Genomic DNA, 13,558 nt, shown 5'->3' with positions numbered 1-13,558 from the left:
CATCAGTTTTTTGAAACCAAAATTTACTCAACTCTCCAGGCAATAAGTTTCATGTAGATTGGTTGAAGCTAGATGAATGCAAGACAACCCTCCCTGCCAGAAAGAATGCCTAGTTGTGTGCGGTGTACACTCGTTTCATTACTGCTATCGTCCAAGCATAACACTTGTTCACTGACTGTGACGAAACTATACGGTAGCCAGACGGAACCACCACAAGATTTACGACAAATACTCTCATTTGCATATCAATTTAGTTTTCAGGGGAGACTCAACTGGATCTCTCGTTCATGGTATTCTTCAACTGGATGTGCAGCGTGAAGATCGGCTCATATTTCAATGGGTACGATATTCTAGGTATCCAGATATATTTTCACAAGGTTGCTGAAAGCTTTCCGACAGTCCACGACCGGTTTTGCCGTTCAAATTCAGACTCATCAGATAGGCACAGTTTCCGAGTTTCCGTCAATTTATAGCTCTAAATGAACACGAAGTTGAGTTACTAAGTAACCATACAAGAGTGCCTGTGATTTTGAAAACTAGTGATGCTGTTCTAGACCTGTTTGAAATTCCAAAAGCTAAATCTGCTTTAGTGAGGATGTTACTTCTCAAAAGGTCATATTAGGCTATTACACATAGCCAATAAAAAAAATTAAATTGTCATCATTGTATTCGAGGAATTAACTTGCCCGAGTTCATTCCTCCAATCATGCACAACAAGCAAATCGTGCCTGTCACACCAAGCATCGTCCCTCGATTTCCACTACTCCACTCTATACACTCCACAGTTTATACAGTCTTCTCACCGACTTGTTTTTCACAAATTGTTGGACAGGTCTCCATGGTGTGCAAATAAGTCATGGAAGTAAACACACCAAATGAAGCCCGTGTTCTTGAAAGCCCCATTTAGTAGGCGACTGCCAACTGTTTCATGTTTTTGTTCTCCACATGAAGCGGAGGATCAAGCACATTGTTTGGTAAACACTCACATGGTTGGTTTAATGAAGTGTGTGAGGGTCCTGAGCCACTCAGTTTACCGGCGCACGTGCTCTACTGAACGAATAACATGAAACACGCCCAACACAAACGAGGACAACTTTACGGAGTATAAAAAGTAACACTTTAGCAAAGTTCGGCCCCAAAGTGTAGTTTTGGAGTAAGCAGTGATGGCATTCAAAAACCTCGGGATAGGATGGAAAATTGCAAGTGGGCAGTGCTCACTTGAGAGACCTACCATCATGGTTTGTGGAACTGGAGGTCGGAACAATGCTCCTAGCTGTAGAACCTTTGCGGGTAGAAAAGGTTTTTTTGCGCCGAAGTGTTGCACTTTGTTGCGCATATGCTCAAACACAAAACAATCTTATTCTACTTTCATATTTTCTCACGTCACCAAATTTCATTGTCCATACCTCTTGCAGAAAAGTCTGGTGAAATACTTTCATAGCAACGCTGAGACCCCTGGATTCCTAGATGGAGCTGAAAAGATTAGACTGGTACATCGAACTCAATTGCCTGTTTACTTTGGTCCATCAAAGGTACATTGTAGCTTTCGAAAAATTCAATTCTATTGTGCGAATACCGAGCCCCGTGTAACTGTGCTGCTCACCAATGCCTTTGACCTTGAGGATAGCTGTTCAACTCATTTGAAGATATGGCACAATAAAATCTTCTTGCAATGACGGTCTATTGATGGCTTCCTGTATTACTACTTGTGTCTCTATCGTTCGCTGCGTAACGCCTAAAGTGATTATGCAGATGTTTATTTTGACGGACACAATGCGAATGGAGGACTTGCCGAAAGTTTATCCGCGTCTATCAGTGCCTTGTCCAATTATCTGGAGAATAACGACCACCAACCCACCGCTATGCACCACTTGGCTCCCCACTAACGCACTAATGACGTCACCTCGATTGGGATTGAAGCGTTTGCAGTTAAATCGCCCAGCTCAGCGAATAAGCCAACGACTATTTGAAGACTACCGTCACATTTGCATTATCCCAAGAGTGATCAGAAGCTCCAGACGTCATTCATCAAACGAAAAAGCCTGGAAATTGATTTCGTCCTCGCTGGAAATTAGTTGTGCTGCACTTTCCCAGGACGCAATTCCGCAGCCCCCTGAACTATGGAGTAAACTGGATAGCTTCCCACTAACCCTACTTATCTGCGTTTTACTCAAACTCAACATTGTTATTTGAGGAGAACATAAAGTGGTTATGCAAATTATTGCGTAAAAACAAAAATGGCCTAGACCTGAGGTTGCTAGCACGCACCACGCAACTGATAAGGTGGGTGTTGTGGTGAACATCACTGATGCTTTATTCATTGTTCCATTCAGTATTCTATTGTTTCATTTTTCCAAATGCTGTCAAACTTGAGGGTTGTGCTCCTCTATCTCCACCCTTTTCAATCATCGCCGTGGAAGAAAAAGCTTAAGTGAAGGTTTGTCAGTGGACCAAAAAATGTCCACCACTAATCCACGTCAGTTGGTCAATCTAACGAGATACTGGCTGGTGACCCTCAGTGCCCGTCAAATCCAGAATAGTTTCAATCGCAGGATGTACGTGATTTAAGGCGTTCGAAATGGTTGTACCGACGTGAAAACCGTCTGGCCTAGCAGTGCTCTTGTGTCTGCAAATGGGACAGTTCAGCCGTGGCCAAAAGACCTCTCGACGAAGAATTGTCTGCATATCGAAGGCTTCGACGCTATCACAGCCAATAGTACGTTCTGGCACGTTGATGCAAGTATGAACTACAGGATGGATCGGGTCTAGTTTGGCCACTATAGTAGTGAGACTCCAGAGAATTCGCTGCAGGACCCAACTCGACCCTCTAGGACGTCGCAAAGTGCATTCACCTCAGCCGGTCGCCGTCGCCTTAATCCGTCCAAGCGAACATTCATTGCGGGCATGTGAGCCATGAATGCCGCAAAGCGACGCGTCTCCAAGATACCGGTAATCCCATGCATCCTGTTCATTCTGGCTGCCTGGCCCGGATCTTCTTCGAGATCTAGTATGGCAATCTCTTACTGGTTTCTACCAGGTCTACATAACTGCACTGATTGTCCACCACCAACAGAGCTTTGATCCAGTCGCAGGTATTCATTGAGGCGAAGCTGCATCGCATCCGAGGGCCAATCGCATAGTTGAAGTGGCTCAGATAGTAGGTGACTGCACGCGACGATGTTCAGGTCAATACGTCCAACAATTGTGTTCACGCGGTTTGCGATCAATTCGGATTCGAGACGACAAACATGGACGCCTCCATGAATAAACTGATGCGTCACATCGGCCAACGAAATCTGAGTAGGGCCCTTAACCATGCCGTTGGTGATCGGGCAAACCAACCCATCGGTTTCTCCTAGTAAACTGACGGATGGAACCACGACGGGTGCAGTTGTAGTAGGACCGAGGCCCGCGTAAGAAGACGTGGATATCTGTGGAAGTCGGTTCTGATCCGTGTTACTGAATTAGGAAGCCTCTGCTGGCTGAGTTGTTTGGGGAATGAATGAATGAAGGTTGAAAGCCGCCAATAACTGCTGGGGTGCCGATGGTGGCTGTGACCGAAAATGTAGCAAGGATGACATGTAGGTGGCTAATTGATAGTTGATTAGTCGTAACTGCATTTGTTGTTGTGCGGCTTAAGTAGTACAAGCGAATATCACGACGTTGAACGTTTGAGAAAGATGGTTCGACTGATTTGCGAAGGACGGTGGGCCTAGGGAGGGAGTAGAGCCAGGATTTGCTGAAGCAGTAGAGTGCTGCTGTTGTTGCACGGAAGATGTTTTGTAGGTTCCCAACTGCTGTGCCATGTTTAATCTGTAGCCATCCCCATATTCCATTGTTCACCATCACAATTAACTTGAAGCTAAAAGAGCTTTCTGCCATTAGGCGGCAAATAGCTCTTGCGAATCGAATTATTCAAATCTTGCTGGTATACTCACGCTCAAGCAACAACTGATGCTTGCCTAAAGCATTAATCACTATGAAAGTCGGACTCATCCTAGGGACAACGTGTTGAACCTCGTACCAGTGAGAAGTGTCACTGCTCTCTTTGACTTCATTGTCCTCAGTGTTGTTTGCCTCAGTGCCGTTGATAGTGGCGGCGGCATAAATACGGACGGACCAAATCAGTCTTATCAATTTTGAGATGTCATTTTGAATTTCATCAGGATTCAAGTAAAAAGAGAAAACATGAGCACAAGTTCTGAGACGTTTCATGACCCCAAGTGGAAAAACCGAAGCCAAATTTTTATAAGGTTGCTGAAAACTTTTTGGCGGTCAACGACAGATTCTGCCCCCCTTGGGGCTCTCCAGTAAGGCACAGTCCCCAAGCTTCCATCAGTCTTATATTCAACGCAAACTCGACTTTGACAGAGACAAATACACTCATTTTCATATCACTCTGATTTTCACGAGAAACTCAAGTGATTATCTCGTTTACGATCTTCTTCAACTGAAAATGCTGCCAAAGGCCGCCATTTTCATATCACTCTGATTTTCACGAGAAACTCAAGTGATTATCTCGTTTACGATCTTCTTCAACTGAACATGCTGCACAAAGGCCGCTTCATGCTTCGAGATATTGTAGTATATTTTCATAGGGGTTATGTTGGCACAAAGCATTGCAAAGTAAATGAAGCTCGCTGACATTTGTTTTGACGTCTCCAAAGTATCGTGTCCTGTGGACAGTAACATGCGGTGGAATAATACCACTACGTTTGGGATCCAGTGGTCTCACAAGTATCTAACGCGGGAAAAAAGACCGTTTCAGTAAGTGGAACAACGTTTGGCTAGCTGGTGAATTCGCACGGCGTGCTTACTTTTATTCAACACCTCACTCCGATTTGCAACTTGCTTGTGTGGCAAGGAATGACTGCGAAAGTCATCCACCTTTTCCCTTTTTATCAAGTCATGCGAAATCACATGACTGGCTCGAACGCTGGCCAATCAGTGTATGCCGCTTATTGGTGGCCATTCCGTCATACATGTGTCAAGTTGATGTGATGTTTCATCAATCGGAGCTAAACAATTCCGGATGCCTCTTCCATTTCAAAGCCTCATACGAACCGTGGTTGTGATCTGGCTTGTGACAGCTCAGATGGCTGCCGTCATTTGTCAGAGCCGGTATCAGGTAACCGGTGTACCAGTGACCGAGCGTAAAAAATATTTCGTAAAATGGTCTTGGTTATGTTGATGTACTTGAGGCATTCACGTATTCTGTTGACAACACCGGCATACGTAATGCAACCCTTAGTATCCATCCTGATAGTTTTGAAAAGTTTACGACGGATATTTCTACTGGAAATTTGCTGACAGTATTTAGAGCAGGATCTTGGCGGTGACTGCAGTGCCAAGGTCGGCAAGAATTATGCCGTGTGTGGAATATGTGAAACGACTGTGTTCAGCAGTTTCTTATTAGCGGAACTTTCCTGCGCCATCAAAATAACTGAAATTGGTTTGAGACAAGTTCTAACGATTTCTGAACTAACATTCAGAAATGTGTCCGGGCTTAGAGTAGAAATTAGATTCAGTGGTCTGATCGGCGATTGCATCTCTGCAAAACGATGGTCCGGCTACTTTTGTAGTGTGCATCAATACACTAGAGACAGATATTTAGTGAACTTCACTGCGGCCCCTTTGAATTTTACCTGTCGCTGTTGCCAAATCGCCTGGAGTCGCTTTGCTGAAGCTGAAATTGTGGGATATGTTCGGCGCCAGGTTCGTTGTTTTGAGAAAGGTATTGCAAACTCTATGTCGGCCCTCGGCTCCATGTTCCGCCCATTATGGTATCATTAAGTTCACAGACTGGTCTGCATGATCGAGGCTTGTGTTCAAGCTTTTCGGGCTGCATACATGCCAGTTCTCTTCACCCGATAGGCACAAGCGAATAAATTTGTTGCGTACCGTATGATCTATCAGCACTGGGTAATAATGTATCTGGCACCGAGAGGATTCACCCAAAACTGTATTCACAAGCGATTTATGCTAGGTTTTAGATACGGCCTGTGCGCCTGAAAACCTCTACACCGTATCCCGATCGTGCATTGTGCAAGTCAGTAGTGTATAAAACGTCCGCTAAAGCTACTTCGAGAAAGCATTGGGGCCTGGGTTAAGCGGAAATTATCCGAGAAGACGCATTTCATAATCAATGCTCTTGAGGAAGTTGACCTTTGCAAGGGTTTGTTGTACATGACTCCTGAGGGTAACGTTTCTGCTCCATCTTCAGTGGGCACTTTGGTCGGCATTTAACGTGGTGATGTAATATGGACGCTGTAGGGTATTCGGAATTCCATGCAAGATAAAGTAGGCCCAACCCTCTGGAGAAAGTCAAATGACCCTCGATCTGATTTAGTGGTGAAGTGAGGGCGCCCATAATCGTAGTAGGATGCATTAACCCTTTTTGTAACCAAGCTTCGTAAAACACGCTGAGCAAATTTCATTGTATTTTAGACATTCCTTCAAAGCCGAAAGGTGACCCTTTTTGCTGCTCATCAAGAGGTGCTTATCCACTGACCACCACTTTGTGGCATCCATGTTTGAAAAGCGCTGGCTTCGGAACTCCAAGATCTTAGACCGTTCTCCAAAAGTGAATATGGACCTGAAAGCATATCCCAATGGTCATGGACATAACTGATGATGAAGAATACTCCTAAGACAGACCTCTGGGGAATTCAATGGTGACCGATGCAGAAGAAGATTAGGTATGTCATGTTTTCACCCGACACGTTCTGCTTGAAAGGAAAGACCCGCAATAGAGCGGAATTTCTCCTTGAATCACGTAAGACTCGTTTTTTGAGCGATGGACACATTAAAATCAAATGAAAGCTCTTCAGGAACCGAAATATATTGCGTCCCATATGAGTCAGCCTCTGGCTTGCACTAAGCTGCTCACGAATACAGGCATGTCTGTAACACAAGAACGAACTAGCAGGATTTTGATACTGGTGCGATTTAGAATGGTTCACTTTGGAATGCGTTCCACTATCGTATGTGGGATGCTTGCATGGCTATTGCGTCCGCAGTTACTCGGCGGCAAGCGGTCACCAGATTCCTAGATTTGCACGAAAAACGTCTCCATCTGTGCGAAGTGACCTCTGACCTTATCGAGCCACTAAAGGAAAATCTGAGCTGAGTTATGCTTTTATTAGGATCTGTAAATCAACCACGTCTTCCTCCAGAACACCGAGAAGTTTTCATGCCAACGTTCATCGACACCAATTTTATCAACCCCAGCCGCCATTTGATGAGTTCATTGGCAACCAGTCGAACGTTTTGCTAGAATTAACTTACCTGGTTTCCTGCTTCAGTTTCGGATTGCCTCCTCCACAAGCTGGATTTCATTTACAGTTTTTCATTTAGCCCTATGCACTGACACCACCTCCCCATTAAAACTTGCCTTTACTCCCGACTTCCCTACGACAGTGACACTAGTGAGTCTACCCAGCTTCAGTTAAGTCCACATTTTTGGCAAAAAACTTGCCATTTGTCTCTATCTCGAATTCTTCCATCCCCATTTCCATTCTTGCTTTTCGTGACCACGGTGATTTGCTCAACCGCCCAAGGTCGCCCATCGCCAGCGATGGTTTTCAGTTTTAGCTCATGACAGCCAGTTTGATCATTGAACTAGTCGTACCTCGTGCCCAGTGTTCTATTTTTCCCGGTCTCCACGACTGCGGTGACTTTTTAGGTAATAAGCGTACCTTTTAATTCGCATCTTCCCGTTGTGTTGTTGCTTGCGGCGATCATGGCATGTTCCCTACAGGCTGAAAATCGACCTATAATTATTGTTGTTATCATATTCTCGGAGACAGCGCAAGTCTGAAAGAATCACAAGCTGTTTTCTTTTTTTGAAACTTGTTTTGAATAATATGCATCCGTCATTTTCGGCGCGCAGTCGTATGAAAGACTGAACGGGCGCCCATTGGTGCCGCGTCTTGGATGCACAATGCATTTTTCTGCAAAACCACTGCATTTTTTGCACTTGTACGAAAATTACTCTTATCTGCAGTAATTGTGTTGCGATTTGTTTTAATTTATCTCCTCTCAAAATTTTTGGTGCATGTTCGCTTTTGAACTTGCTGTATTACGGCTTCGAAAGGGGCTTCACAAGCGTTTGTTGAGAAATTCGGGAGTGTATCCTTTTCATCCTTCACGGCATATAAGAAAGGCTTAAATCAATATATGAAGCATAACTGTGTGGTATTTCTGCGTTCATCCAGTAATCAAAGCACCAACGCCATTTTGCGTTACGAATGGGTGTACTGCAAATGCAGCAGGCGACCGCTAAGACCAACGGAAAGCCGAGGAATCCAAAGAAGCTAGTAAGCCGAGCGTATTTTCTAATAAAAAAGTACACGAAGCACCGGTTTTCACTGTAGTTCTGTCTACGGATGCAATGAAACCAGCTGGCAGCCAACTCTTATTTTCTTGAACGCAACCATAGGTTGTAAAAGTTTTTGTACCATCGGCTTCCGGTTGATCGACGGCTAACCAAAGACGAGTTGAGCGCCTGCAAGGCCCTTCCGAAATATGGAGCGCCGTCGTGTGAGTTGCCCCAGCTTATGGACGATGAATTCGGGATCTTCCTCACCATTCCGGGTAGATGTAACTACTGCCGGAATTGCTGACCGGCTCGGTTGTGTGAGTGCCACATAGTTGGGTCTTTATGCGAAAGAGGATATGCCTTTGGTCCTGGCAAAACTTAGGGAGACCGAACGGGTGCTTGTTTGGCAGTCAGAAGAAGGTAACTGCAGACACATATGCTTCTTCAGATGGCAGCAGACAGCGTTGCTCCTACGCTTTCCAGATGTGGCAAATGTAGACGAAACATGCAACAAATCGCTTTGGACAAGTTTTTTCGAACCACCTAATACTCCGCCTCTAGAGGTGAACCGTACACCTCGATAACGGACGGCACGGGAATCGAGCGCCCGGTTGTGTACGCGTTCTTTGAGAGGAGGCAATTTGCCCTCACGTATAAACTGTTCGACTAACTCAAGGTTATGATGGGCGAAAATTATCCAGTTGAGATTTTTGCTATGGACAAGTCGGCAGCGCAACTGAGTCGTGTTTGGCTGAGACGTGATGCTTTGCTACCCTTACAGCTGAAAAGCAACCAGGAATCACGTATGCATCATTTACTGTCCTCGTATTTTTGTCCTAGACACATTTTGCGAACAGCCGACACATTCCACCACAAAACGCATCCATCGTACCAGTGTAACAGACGGCAAGTCCTTGAGGGTGACGCCTACGTTCTGAAAGTTGTCTGTTGAATGACTACTTATACATGTTATTTCGTTTTGAGGCACTTATAGCCGTGACCGCCAAGGTCGCTTTATGATAGTGTTGGAACAAAGAAGGTGAGTTCAAACCAAGTAAGATTACTTTTAGTTTGTGGTGCAGACACCAGGCTGCTCCCAGACGGTTGACACCTGTGCTGGAGAATGCACTTGCCCTTTTTAACAGGCGATGTGGCTCCTTTGCATATATCTGTTTCATGTATTAGGATATCGGTCCGTTCCAGGCAGTAGGAACTGTTCTTTATTGGATTTTCTTCGCCTGCTTCTAAATCCACCAAAGCTGTCTGTTGAGGTAAAACCTATCGAAATAACGTGTAACCCTCACTTTTGCTCTCAAACTACCGCCGACAGATTTTGACGGTCTTTGTAAACAACTTAACCGAGTGATGGAAAATCTTTAGGGGCTGGAGCCTAGGAGACCCACAGCCATCTTCAAGCAATTGACCGTCCAGGGGCAAATCATTCTGCATCAAGGCTCAAAGTCTGCGACTGACGGCAGGCCGTTGGTGTTCGAGGATCCTGCGCCTCAGTCCAGAGGGAGGTCTGAGGACACAGATTTAGGCTTTTTTGAGCTTTGTGGCCGACCAACTGCTGCCAGTGGCCGTTGGTGTGCATCGAGTCGCGTAACTTATCACGCGGACCGTTGTGATGGTAACCCATGCCCGCTGTGCGATGATACTCTTCAGGCTTGTCAAAAGGGTGGTTCCACTTAAAAAATTGGTTTTTGGACCCCGGGCCATCCAGAAAGTGCAAAGGTGTCCTTGCTACTGAGTCCGCATAGAGGGTATGTTATGATGTTGACCTGGATCGAAGCGCAGAATCCCGGCATAGTATGTCCAGGAAGTATGTGTCCGTGTTTTCGGGTCCAAAAAGTAACTACGCAACAGCCGAGAGTAAATGTCTGACAACTAAAACTAACGCTGTGAAGCGCCAGCTAGATGAAAGAGACAAAGATGATTTCATGAGACCTATCAGCTCCAGAAAATTAGTCTTTTATTGAGACCCCCTGCGTTTCATGTGAGTCTTTAGGGATGCAGTGAGTAAGCATGCGAAAGGGCCGCTAAAGACGGCATTGTGTGAACAGTTACCTACGGCATCATAGCCGCTGGTGTGCTCACATTTGAGGGTAAGTATTCCTACCAGTTTGTCGGCCTCCAGCCTTATGGTGATATTTCAATAACCTAACTTACATTTGCCTCATATCTCAGGGCGTCAATGGCCAAGTGAACCCTCTTCATGAAACAGATAATGCGCCACCCGGAAGGACATATGTTCTCATGAAACCGACCGATACATCTCAACATTTCATGTCATCTGTCATGAACATTTTCTCCAGTGGTGACGGATGGGCGCGGTCCGGTCGGCTGATTAGGCATCATGTACCTCCAGCAGCGTGTTAGCCGTGTGCGTCATTTAGGTTTCTTCAGCTGTCCGCTATGATCGTCGTAGGTTCCATGTGGATAATCATTCATCGTCAAGGTCTTCCTAGAATAATTCGCAACCTATATGGAACATTCTGCTGCTTACCAACAAACCTGCATGACTTTTCACCAATGACGAACAGGAACTAGTTATTTGCAACCGGTAACAGCAATATTCGAGCAAAAGTTCTTTACAGGAATGCACCTCCGCATGTTTTGCATCCATAAATGCCATGATGATTCTAAAATGTTCAGGGCGTTGCTCAAGCTGGAACAATGCCTGAAAGTTCCGTCCATTATGAGTCAACGTTTTCCACAATTCGCGATTTATTATTACATTGGGCATGTAGCGTGGGATGTCGGGAAGTCACGGTATTGGAACGTTCGAGAGGACGGCACACGTCAGTTCTGAAATGTGCAGATATACGGACTGGTATTAATGAATCCACACAGTATATACAGCACACAAACGCACAGGTCGGGTGGTACAGGGAGGAAGACCGGAGTGTAGCAACAACGCACGTGTATTAACCCGAACCGAAACCGGAAGGAGAGGGTGTACAATAAACAGGGGGGCCGGTCAAGGCCATTCCGGGGGGGTTGTACAAGCGGCTATTCTTTCCTGTCCGGGGCTCGTGGTGGTTCGACCATGGTACCTGCAACAGGGAGAGAGAGGGGGGATAGACACATAAGCTCACGTGATAGACGTGCATACAGATACAGTCGAGTTTCAACTGCGTTACAGGCAACATATTCACAGTCGGTTGTATTTATTGCCCTTGTAGATTCGCTCGCTTAACCAAATCACCATGGTAGATAGTTTGCAAGAATACGTGAACATATGCCTTATACATAGACATTCTACATTATGAAGTGGCAAGCCCGAAAATGCCATAGCTTACGATAAACCAATTCCATTGTGCAAATACTAAGGGGCGCATCGGCAAAATTTTAGTTCGGATTTATCGATGTTTGATGACAAATGATTTATTGTCGAGTTTCCACCCTTTATGGTATTCAACAAGGTCTCAAACGATTGCATGAAGAACGTGGTGTTGTCTTGGTGGCTTTGTGTGGTCTTTGATTTTTCTGTTATCTTTGTGCTCACAAATTGTCACCGGTGATCTATGTAAAGCGTCTGTGCTAAAGATGCAGCGAACGACCGTAAAAAAGCGAAAGCCAAGGAATCGGCATATTCCAGATAGTATCTTGTTCATAAACATAAGTCTACTTAGTTTTTCTACCAAATACCTGTAAATCGACGGCTTACTAGCGAGGACATATTGTGTTGTTGCCCGCCATATTCAAACTGTAACGGCCCAATCTTGTTCATATACGCGATCATGCGACTTGCGGCATCATCCTCACTCTGATTGGTTGAGGTCTAAATGGCGGCAACATTCAAAAATGGCAACATGTTGGATTTGAGGTTTAGGAATGACCCTCTCAAACGAAGCGAAGAATTGAAATGCGGTTGTATCTGTTAAAAATTTACATCGTTAAATGATTTGCAAATGTAATGAGCGCAAAAGGTGTGCGATTCCCGGTAGATTAAGAAAGCTCGATTGTAACAAGTGTAATCTCACATTTTGTTCCAAAATTATCTATATCTCCAAAGGAATATGATATTTTCGTCCTTCGGGGCCACCGGATCAACGATAGTGTCTGTGGTTGAGCCGGAGTTGCAGCTCTGGCGCCGCCGGTGGCAAGCGTAACATGCCACCCCTATTTGCCACCTTTGGGCACCGATGGCCACCAGCGGCGTGTTTACTTGGTGGTCACCTATTTTTTGTTTCTGGTCGTTCACCCATTAACGTTAAGTATTGTTGTGGCATGAAGAAGGAATTATCAATCATCTGAGCACACAGAATAGTGTAAACAGTTGTTGACGTATTAAATGAGCAATGTATGCTAAACCTGGAATGCCACAATTTCTACGAATTTTCAATGCGACTGTTGACGACACGTATCAGCTATACATAAAGCAACAGCAACTTATGCCACAATTGCAGATTTTGAACCCTAAAACTCAGTTGTGGCTGGAAATCATTCGGTCTGTCTGTCTTTGGAGACTCTACTATCTAACAACAGACGAGATATGAAGTGTAGGGTGCATCCCTGCCATAGAATCTTCGGCTTGAACAATACTTTTGTCGATTGCGTAGCTAGTAACACCGTGACATGAAACACCCACGAAGCGTAATGTGTTTCAGGCGACTTTAGGCTGCCGGGCCATTGTACGTAATGCTGAACGTATGCTGTTATAGGTGACCCCATGTTGTTCTAGAAGGTTTCGGGACCACTCTGAAGCTACAGAATAACGCCTCCTTTTCTTACCTACACAAGCTGGTCTTCAACGCAAGGCCTGGATGGCTTGGTCGCCGTGACGCTTGCGTTGTCGGGAAATATGAAACTAATATTAAGAGGCCATAATTTTATTGGTTGATTGCAATCAAATAACAAAGTCATTGAAAGTGTGTTCCATAGTTGTGCCTGGAAAGTAAATGGGAGAAGAACTAGTGAAAAGCAACGGAATGGGGACGACTAGAGCCCCGTTTTCCCAGCCTGCGAAGAAGGCGCATGCTACTGCCACTTCTGTACCGCGTTGAGGAGGGGATGGATGTTACGGCGGAAGAAACCCACCCACACCTGCGTGTGGCAGAATTGGAGGTTCTGGGCTGAATCTGCCTGAATTACATCATTATACTTTGCAAACAAACCACGCAGACGGACGTAAGTAAAAGAAAGAACATTCAAACTCCCATCATCACAAACAGACACAGTCGTCGGTCCAAATGGGAGCAGCGCATTCCTGCAGCTCACATACAGGATAGTCCA

The sequence above is a fragment of the Opisthorchis viverrini genome, assembly GCF_000715545.1.
Source record: "Opisthorchis viverrini unplaced genomic scaffold opera_v5_263, whole genome shotgun sequence".
In the NCBI taxonomy this organism is placed as follows: domain Eukaryota; kingdom Metazoa; phylum Platyhelminthes; class Trematoda; order Opisthorchiida; family Opisthorchiidae; genus Opisthorchis; species Opisthorchis viverrini.
The sequence above is the reverse complement of the archived record's forward strand: the minus strand, read 5'-3'. Positions refer to the sequence as shown.